This window comes from Lampetra planeri, unplaced genomic scaffold (assembly GCF_965212315.1).
Source record: "Lampetra planeri unplaced genomic scaffold, kcLamPlan1.2.h2 scaffold_617, whole genome shotgun sequence".
Classification (NCBI taxonomy): domain Eukaryota; kingdom Metazoa; phylum Chordata; class Hyperoartia; order Petromyzontiformes; family Petromyzontidae; genus Lampetra; species Lampetra planeri.
This window is the reverse complement of record NW_027615440.1, coordinates 23,401-33,040: the sequence shown is the minus strand read 5'-3', so window position 1 is coordinate 33,040 and position 9,640 is coordinate 23,401. Positions and strand designations below refer to the sequence as shown.

General features: G+C 41.6%; 3 non-coding genes across 3 annotated transcripts; 2 read left to right on the top strand and 1 right to left on the bottom strand.

The window, feature by feature from the left end:
* Positions 1-1,539: 1,539 nt before the first annotated feature.
* On the top strand, positions 1,540-1,613 carry TRNAT-UGU (transfer RNA threonine (anticodon UGU)). The gene has a single exon. It is a non-coding gene; the product is annotated as a tRNA-Thr (tRNA).
* Positions 1,614-6,127: 4,514 nt separating this feature from the next.
* On the top strand, positions 6,128-6,200 carry TRNAK-UUU (transfer RNA lysine (anticodon UUU)). The gene has a single exon. It is a non-coding gene; the product is annotated as a tRNA-Lys (tRNA).
* Positions 6,201-8,821: 2,621 nt separating this feature from the next.
* TRNAG-UCC (transfer RNA glycine (anticodon UCC)) lies at positions 8,822-8,893 on the bottom strand. Its single transcript has one exon. It is a non-coding gene; the product is annotated as a tRNA-Gly (tRNA).
* Between the last annotated feature and the right edge of the window lie 747 nt (positions 8,894-9,640).

Sequence of the window (9,640 nt, the reverse complement as noted above, 5' to 3'; positions counted from 1 at the left end):
TGTGTGTTTGACATTAATTAACCAATTAACCATTAATTGTAAATAATTAATATACATGTTCATTGACAATGAATGAATTACCTACAATTGAAATAGTAAATGATTTCACTTTCACTAAATATCAACTAAATATTATTGTCCAAATCCGGCTCCTCCCCTCCTTTCATGTGGCCCTCGAGAACTTAAAAATAATTACTTTTTTAAAAATTCTCTGCTGCTGTTCTAAGTTCCAAGTGTTACCATTGCTGTTGTTGCATTTGTTCCTTTTCTGTTTTATGTTGAAGTAGCTATGAAACAGAAAGAAAAGATGAAATAATGAAGATGGTCATGTGATCAATACGCATTTAATTTGTCCACCTTGCTGGCGTCAATGCCTTCAGGCGTGTTGCTGGGAGTATATGATAGGACACATGTGAGGATCAAGCCACTGCAGCAAATAAGGAGGACTACCTGAACAGGTAAGGTGGATACAAATCATCACTTCACACAGAGATATAGTGCCCAACCTGATGTAAACTATTATAACTTATTGTTATTAACTTTTCTTTGTTGACAGGAAACTTTTCCACTCCATTCAGCTGCATGTGGTTTGTGATCGCAAAGGACGCTTTGTTAATACATTCAAAGGTATGGATGGAAATCAGTGTTGTATCAACAAATATGTAACACTCATTTACATCGAAGTAATGTTGTGAACCACAGATAATATGTATTTGCAGTTAATGATTATAAATCATATTACTTTGTCCACAAAGTAGAAACATAAATATGTTTCTAATTTCTACAAATATGAAATTACAAATTTAGGCTCAAACAAATGATATGCTTTACAGGTAATTTTCTTTTGCCATAATCTCTACATACAGTCCTACCTGATGCTGTGTACAGGCAGCAGCTCCACCCACCTCCTGGGTGATTCATCATTGGCCATGGGGGGTATCCATGCCTGGATGCAAATTCCCCAAATTCCCAAATTACCATCACAATCGATATGCTGTTGTTAGACATACCTCTGTCTCATGTAGGTGCAGCCAACCTTTGTCCCCATTATCATTTCCTGCACAACCTGCATCCACCATAGGAAGGAGGAGGAGTACACTCTCCTTCTCCTCCTCTCTCTCCAGGGCCTTTCTTTCTCTTCTTTCCTCTCACTCAACACACATCTTCTTTCTCTCATTATCTCCTCGGCCATCTTCCAAAGGACATTCACCCATTCTGGCCTTCTCTTTCTTCTGGAGAGAATTTCTTTTGAACATTCATTCATTCATCTTCTGCCACTTATTCCGGTAACAGGTCACGGGTGTGCTTGAGCCGATCCCAGCTGTCAATGGGTGAACAGAAGGACGAACAACCATTCACACATCCATTCATACCTAAGGACAATTTAGAGTAGACAATTAACCTTAGCATGCCCCTTCCCAGCCCCCAGACCTTAAGTGAAATTGAATAAAGCTGATTACAAATGTCTGCCAAATAAACCAGAATGAAAATACTTTAATCACAAACTATTGGATTAAGAATACGCAAAAAGGGTTTGTAGGTGCTGTGGCTTAGCTGGTCAAAGTGCCTGTCTTGTAAACAGGAGATCCTGGGTTCGAATCCTAGCAGTACCTCATTTTTCAGACTTTGTTGTGGAAAATTCCATTTGCTCCAGGATAAAGTGTCAATTTTGCGTCCTGACTTCACAAGGGAGGATCTAGTACAGGGGTCTGCAACCTTCTTTTAAAAAAATGTCACAAAACATAACAAAGCTTATAAACTTTGAAAATGTTTAATCTTTTGTTAATTTGACCTGTTACAACAATAGAATACAGCAAAAAGAAGCAAATTAAACAGTGAATTATGCAAGCCTGCAGACAAGGATTAACCAGCACAGGAACAGCTTCTTCCAATCAGCACTCACCATAGTAAACAGTTAACAACAACAGTTAAACACATTGTCAACAGCTGAATCATTCATCTGCACTACTGACTGACAGTCGGCATACATAGCTGCATTTTTCCTGTTCACACATGTACAGCATGTGCATACATTGTATTCTTTGTATTGTTTGCCTGCTTAGTGTTTTTTTTCCATTTTTTTATTCAACTGCTTGTATTTGTATTTTGTATCAAGAGAGAAAACAACTGTCAGAGAAAAAGTCCTTGTATGGTTCCTCATACTTACCAATTCTGATTCTGGTTCCCACCAGGTCCATTAATTTCCACATTCACCTCTAGACGGTGAATTTAGGTTTGCCATTTTCTGTGAAACCATATGTAAAAGATGTGTTTTTTAGCAAAAAATATTGTTGCTAACTCTTTTGATGGTGGGCAGATACCAGATAGTCGTCTGTGTCTGTTGTAAACATAAAAAAAGTTGCAGCTTGCACACTTAGGAACTGAATGCGGAGTGAATGAGGAGTCAGATAGCAGCGGAGGCCACATCCTATGAACATCATCATCACCACAGAGAACAGGCAATGAGGAGAAGAGCCATACAACTGCATAATTCGTACTTAATATTAAAACACACTGGGTCAGGGAAATCTAGTCAGTCAGACTTCATGAACTGACACACTGTCAGGGTATAGAATATATGACCCAGAGCTGTGTTTACTATATTGTGACTGCTGGATTAAAATTGATTTCTGCCTAAATACTTTCTCCGATCACTTCATTAAAGAACACGCAGGATCCACTCACACATAGCAACAAGTAATAGGAATAGGACATGTAATAGGACATTGGTTCCAACAGTGGCTACGCAGAGGGCTCTCCGGAGCCTACTGTGTAGGGGCATCTGTCATCCTGCTCCTACCCAACTTGAATCAGTCTCTGTGAAGTTCAGGTGAGAGCTGGTAACGAGCCGCTGATTTGAATCAAGCATGTAGTAGCAGGGTGACATCTAAATCCTACTGGATAGCAGCCCTCGAGGACTAGAGTTTGACACCAGTGCATTGTCCATCTGTTGTCCACAAAGCAGGACAACAGAAGAGAAAGAAAGATCAACCAACTTTGGAAAGAGAATAAGTCCCTGAGAAAGCAGTTCAGATCAGCAAGCACGGGCGAAAAGGAAGGAATAAAGCAACTGACAGCCAGCCTCCACAAAAAGATTATCCGACTGAGAAGAGCTGAAGGGTTAAGACAAAGGCCGAAAAGGCAGGAAGCTGCACGAGCCCAGTTTATATAAGACCCTTACCGCTTCACCAAATCACTTTTGGGAGAAGCGAGGTCAAGTTCCAAGGAGGAGGTGGAGGAGTTTGTAGAAGAGACGTTCAGTGACCCTTCAAGAAACTATGACCCTACCAGAAAATCATGGGCTTGGCAACATTAATCCACCAACATCCTCCCTCAGCACAGAAGCTCCATCATGAAGAGAGGTTCAAGAGGTCATCAAGCACGCAAGATCAGCGTCTGCCCCAGGTCCCAGTGGTGTACCGTACAAGGTGTACAAAAAATGAACCAAGCTCCTACAAAGGCTGAGGAGGTTTATGCGGGTAATATGGTCCAAAGGAACCGTACCAACAAGCTGGAGAAGGGCAGAAGGGTGCTTTGTACAAAAAGAACAGGGATCTGTGTTTGAGATGATCAGGAGCAAAGAGCAAACATATCGCCTCCCTCTTCAAAAAAGAGTGGGAACCCTCAAACACCCTGATGAAGTGTGGAGATGACACTTCACATTTCCTTTACTGAACCTCATGTATGTGAAAGTGTCTCGTGAAGACAATGGAAGCCTTGTAATTGGAAAAAAGGCAGAAACCTCAGGGAGAAGCACATCCCTCTTCCTGGGATGGACGGAGAGTCAATAGGTGTTCAGTGTACAGACAATTACAATACAAATACGTAAGAATAGTATCGTGGAACAGCTGCCCAACATCATGCTTTTCCTATGATCTGAAAACAAATGACATTTGTGTAGCAACTCCTCCCTCCTTGTTATGCTTCTGGATTGAAAATAGAAAGGTTTTGTCTTCAATGGACGACAGACCTTTTTCTCTTCAGTCTTAACTGTATTGCTCTTTGGGCACAATAAAGTGGAATCATATTATAATGTTTGAGTGCAGCAACAACACACAAGTCAACAGAGCAGTTCAGGTTGATGGACTGCTAATCCCTGATGATCTGTAATCATAGGAATAGTCTATATTCTTTACAAACACACAAGTTCCTCTATCACAGAAAGAAAGCAAATCTAATATCTTTTAAATATTTCATTTACTCAAGAATAGAAAGATCTCTTGAAGAGTCTGCATGACTCCTGAGCACTGCTTTATGTCTTGAAAGGAGCAAAGAACACCTTGTCTTGACATTACTTCTGACTGTGTGCAATAAACCTAAAGAACGGGAGAAAAAGAAATTCACCATTCCCAGTGCCAATCGGCTGATAAAGCAATTCCTAACTAATGCTGGGTCTCAAATCACATACTTCCATACTTAAACTGAGTATTATGCGTACCCAAGCGCATTCAAACCGAATGAGTGTGAGAAAATATAGTTATGCACACTCAACTCACACACTCATTCTGCCACAGATGACAAGCTGTCCAGCTCTGTGCCAATGACAGAGCCCACCTTCCTCACCAGTTTGTTCAGGCAAGAGGCGTTCTTCTTCAGGTTGCCTCCCCAGCCCACTACTGCATACAGGCCAGCACTCACTAACACAGACTGGTAGAAAAGTCTGTAGCAGATGTTCTCACAGATGTTGAAGCACACCAGCCTTCGAAGTTCCATGAGCTCCAGGAATTGGAAGAAAATCCAAACTTCACTGATCCTTGGGCTCTAAGAGCAGTTTCCATAGTGTAGTGGTTATCACATTCCCCTAACATGCAAAAGGTACATTTGAAATAAACTCAGCTGTCATGTTAACATCTCTTTTTTCCCCTTCAAAATTAAGGTCATATCTCTGCAGAAGACAAAGCAGATACACCCCGTCACGACGGCTGAGCAGTCCAAGGTGCTGTGTTCAGGTCACATTCTCCTCTGGAGGCGTGGATTTGAATTCCACATTTGACAGCTTCGTATTGTCCCTGTTCACTTTTTCAGTAAATGTCAACAATGTTTCTTGCAGGACTGAATTGCTGGTTTTGGAATTTTGCAAACAGTTAATTACTGACCATAAATCTTCTTCTTCTCCTTTCGGCTTTGTCCCTCTTTAGGGGTTGCCACAGCGAATCATTGATTTCCATCTTCCTGTTCTCTGTATCCTCTACTCTGACTCCAACTACCTCCATGTCCTCCCTCACTGCATCTATAAACTCCTTTTTGGTCTTCCTCTCTGTCTCCTACCTGGCAACTCCATCTCTATCATTCTCCTACCAATGTATCCACTGTCCCTCCTCTGCACATGTCCAAACCATCTCAATCTAGCCTCTCTAGCTTTTTCTCCTAACCTTCCTGTCTGTGTTGTCCCTCTGATGACCTCATTCCTAATCCTGTCCATCCTGGTCACTCCTAAAGAGAATCTAAGCATCTTCAACTCTGCCACCTCCAGCTCTGCCTCCTGTCTTCTGCCTATCGCTAGTGTCTCTAAACCATACATCATAGCTGGTCTAACTACAGTCCTGTAAACCTTTCCCTTCACCTTAGCTCAATTACTTGTTAATTACTGACCATAAATACTGATGACTATTTGGCAGAAGGATTTCAACTCAGGCTTTCCTGTTCATTCTGCCGTTTTCAGTTGACATTCCTGAAGGCAAATCAACAGTTGCAAAGATTACAGATCCGTTTGATCCTGTTTGAAAGCAGTAGAGGATTAAAATTAAGGACCTTCAGCGTGTGAGGCAAATGAAATAACCATTACACCCACCTGTCCATGTGGGCCAGCTGTCTGCGTTATTGGACCACGCCAATAAATTGGAGTCAGATTCAGTTGGACCACCATGACACGTAACCTGAGCAAGCACAAGAAAATGATTGAAGGATTCAAGGAAATTAGACAGATAGATAGAACCTTCTCAGCAGAATCCTAGATCTGGACAAGTAGCCAGGAGTCAAACCTACAATCTTCCGATCTGATGCCAGAGGCGTGATCAATTGCATGACCAGCCCTGTATTTGTGTTAAAATGTAAAACGTGTGGATGCAACAATTTCGCCCATGTACATAGTTTCTTCACAAACTGAATAAGTGTTGATAAGCACGAAGCCTGTGTAGCTCAGATGGTAGAGCATCAGACTTTTAATCTGAGGGTCCAGGGTTCAAATCCCTGTGCAGGTGATGACGTCATTTAGCAACATTAACCTGCTTCTGTGCAAAATTCATGTGCAGTTTACCTGAAATATCTGTTAAGTCAGCTCACGGTCCAACCTGTGCCCAGTTAGTGGTTGTTGTTGTCCTGGAGCTACTCTGCTGCCTCTAGTGTATGTCCAGTGTCCAGATTGTGTGCAAACCCAGAGTGAGGCAGGTGAGGGCATCAGCTCCCCAGAGAGCTCTGTGCTCTCACCTACAGCCCTGAGCTTTGCCCTTCAGAACCACGGAGAGCGGTGTCATAGGACAAACGACAACAGCTGAGAATGCAAACCCCCATCAGGATGGGGGATGTCCTCTTTCCCAGCTGCTGGGAATCAGCGCTGGATAAGGAGACAAAAGGGAAGACGGAGGACGACAGCCAATCAGAATGTAGAGGAAGAGTTTGGGACGTGACATATTCAAATTCAAAGTTTATATCACGTTTATAGCGTGTCCATGCAAACTATGTATGAACATGCTTTAAAAAAAAAAAAAAGTACTCTACACATATGTCGGCTCACAAACTGACAAACAACGGAATACTTATTTCTTGCATCTTACATACCTGCATTAAAAAGTAGCAAACAACAGAAGACCACTCTGAACACATTCCTCACATTGTTACTTCAAGAAGAACCAACACAAGCTCATCAACAACAGTGAACATATGAGGTGAATCTTCAGAAGAAACACATTTCTCAAATCAGAAACTATAGAAATGACCCCTGGAAATATAGTATATAAATATAGAGTATGTCAGAGGACTGAAACCAAACCTCCCTCCGTCCAGAGTGACTCTCACTCAGGATTTATTCCTGCCATCAATACACTCCACTGCCATGTGTTTATGGAAATGACCCAGCCCGGCCAATCACAGCGTCTGACATAACAACTGTGACTGCAGTAACACAACGAAGGTCAGTGGGAAAGGAATAATAATAAAAAGACTATAACAGTCAGTGTTACAGTTACTGAAACACCAACGAGACACAAGCCTCAGTCAGGCTGAATTAGTCCTGGATACTTGAATAAAACTAAATGAAAAGTTAATATTTAAAATGAAGTTCAACACATTTTTTTTTTGTGTAGTCTTGCGTAGCTCATGCAGGTGAACAGTGTTCATTTAGATCCTTGAAATATCTGAACTGAAGTTCTCCACATTATATTATCTGTAACTTATTTTAATTAGACTAGATTCACTTTAAATACATGAATATGGGGAAAATGTTATCATCCTATTGGATGATTTGAACAATAACTCTGAATCAGATTACTTACTCTACTTCCCTTTTCAAATTCTCTCTACATACATTTGTCAACTCTTTCAAAAAACTCGATCCACATCCTTATCCTACATATGCCTCTGATTCCACTTCTCCTAGTGGGTTTATTAGGGCCCCCCTAATAAATGAATGTATTAATAATAAATAAAGCTCAAAGCCTGGTCAGCACAACCTACTTCTTTGGTTGTGGATAAGCCTGCCCATACATATACTGTATATGTGTGTGTACATGTATATATGTTTAGCTATGTTTAGCTTTGTAAAATCTGTGTATATGTGTTTGTGTGTGTGTGTGTGTGTGTGTGTGTGTGTGTGTGTGTGTGTGTGTGTGTGTGTGTGTGTGTGTGTGTGTTACAGGTTGTGGAAAAAAAAGGACCCAAAGAAACAGGTCATGTGAAGATCTCATGAGAATATGGATGATAGTGGATGGAACGAACAAATACACATCTTCATCCTTTTAGGAGTGCAGGCACTGGCTGCATTTGCGCTGTGATCCAGCCAACCAGCAGTGTTTGTTTATATCCTGTCCAGTGGGAGTGCGTGGTTATCTTTTTGCACCATGGATACCAGTGCACAATTACCATATCATTATGGAATCCTGAATGAAGAAGTAACATTTTTGTTTGAAAAACACAAAAACAAAAAAAACCAGTAAGCTATTGCATGGGGTGTAGAAAGCATTCCTCTTGGGCCACCTATCCTGAAGGTCTGCCTGCTCCTGCACATCTGATTCAAATCAGCAAGTCGGCATCAGGCCTTGGAATGGAATGAAATGGATTGCCTTTATTGTCACATAATTTAGAAATGGCTGGCCTAGAAATTTAGAAGCAGCAAGCAAAGCTAGAACTGCATTTAGAGATATAGAAAATAGAGAAGGAAGCAGCGGCTGGTGGGGAATGTCATGAACTGGTGCAGTTTAGTTTTTTTTTTTTTTTGAGATTACAGTGGTTGAAATCTTCTAAAATGATGACAGCAGTGTCAAGATAGGTGTCATGCCCATTGATCATGTCATGTAGCTCCCTCAGTGCAGCCTATTTACAACACTCATAATAATGCACTGGGTTGTGGGTGTGAGCCCCACATACAGCGCTGGGGAATTGTTTGCGGCAACAGAATCTCACTGTACTATATGGTTCACACAATCCTCAATCTGAGATCTTAAATGAATAAATCTTGAGCTGATTTCTGTATTGCAGGATTACTGAGAGATCAGGGAAAGTATAGTTTGAATGTGTTTGGCATAATACATGTAGTGATCAACCTAAGACACATGATGGGATCAGTCAAGGTTTCCTTTCATCAACAAACATTTAAGATTAAAACATCTGCAATGGCCGGGAATCGAACCCGGGTCAACTGCTTGGAAGGCAGCTATGCTCACCACTATACCACCATCGCCACAAAATGGAGGAAACAATGGAGGAGCTGGAATTCAACATGAAAGGGAACAGTCACAAAACTTACAGGTGATTTGTATAGTTACAGTTACTCGACAGACACTGACAGACATTAGGGGCTGCCGTCCGGTTGAGTGTCCCAGACGATCCTGGAGCTGTCGGCCCAGAGACGCTCAGAGGGAGAAGAAGCTCCTATGAGACATGCAAACCTCTCCACCACGATAAGGTGATGACCCCCTGAGGAGGATTAACACCCACCATTGATAAAAAATAACCCGAGGTAGGATTTGATTAAAAATATTAATGTAAATAATTAATGGGTGATGGCTGGATGAGGAGACAAAAGGGAAGACGCAGGACTAGACAACCAATCAGAATGTAAAGGTAGAGTTTGGGACGTGACACATATTCAAATTCACAGTTTATAACAAGACACCTGTCCTCCACGTCATCCTCAAAGTCCAGTGTACTGGAAGCAGCAATCATGGCACGAGCCTCAGCTGAAGCTACAGATGCTAAATCCGCATACAGTAGGAGACAATTAGAAATTTAGAAGCAACAAGCAGAGCTAGAACTGGATTTAGAGATGGTAGAAATAGAGAATAAGCAGTGCCTGGTGGGGAATGTCATGAACTGGTGCAGTTTTACAGTGGTTGAAATCTCCTAAAATGATGACAGCAGTGTCAGGAGTGTCAAGTGTCATGCCCATTGACCATGTCATGTAGCTCCCTCAGTGCAGCCTCCTTGG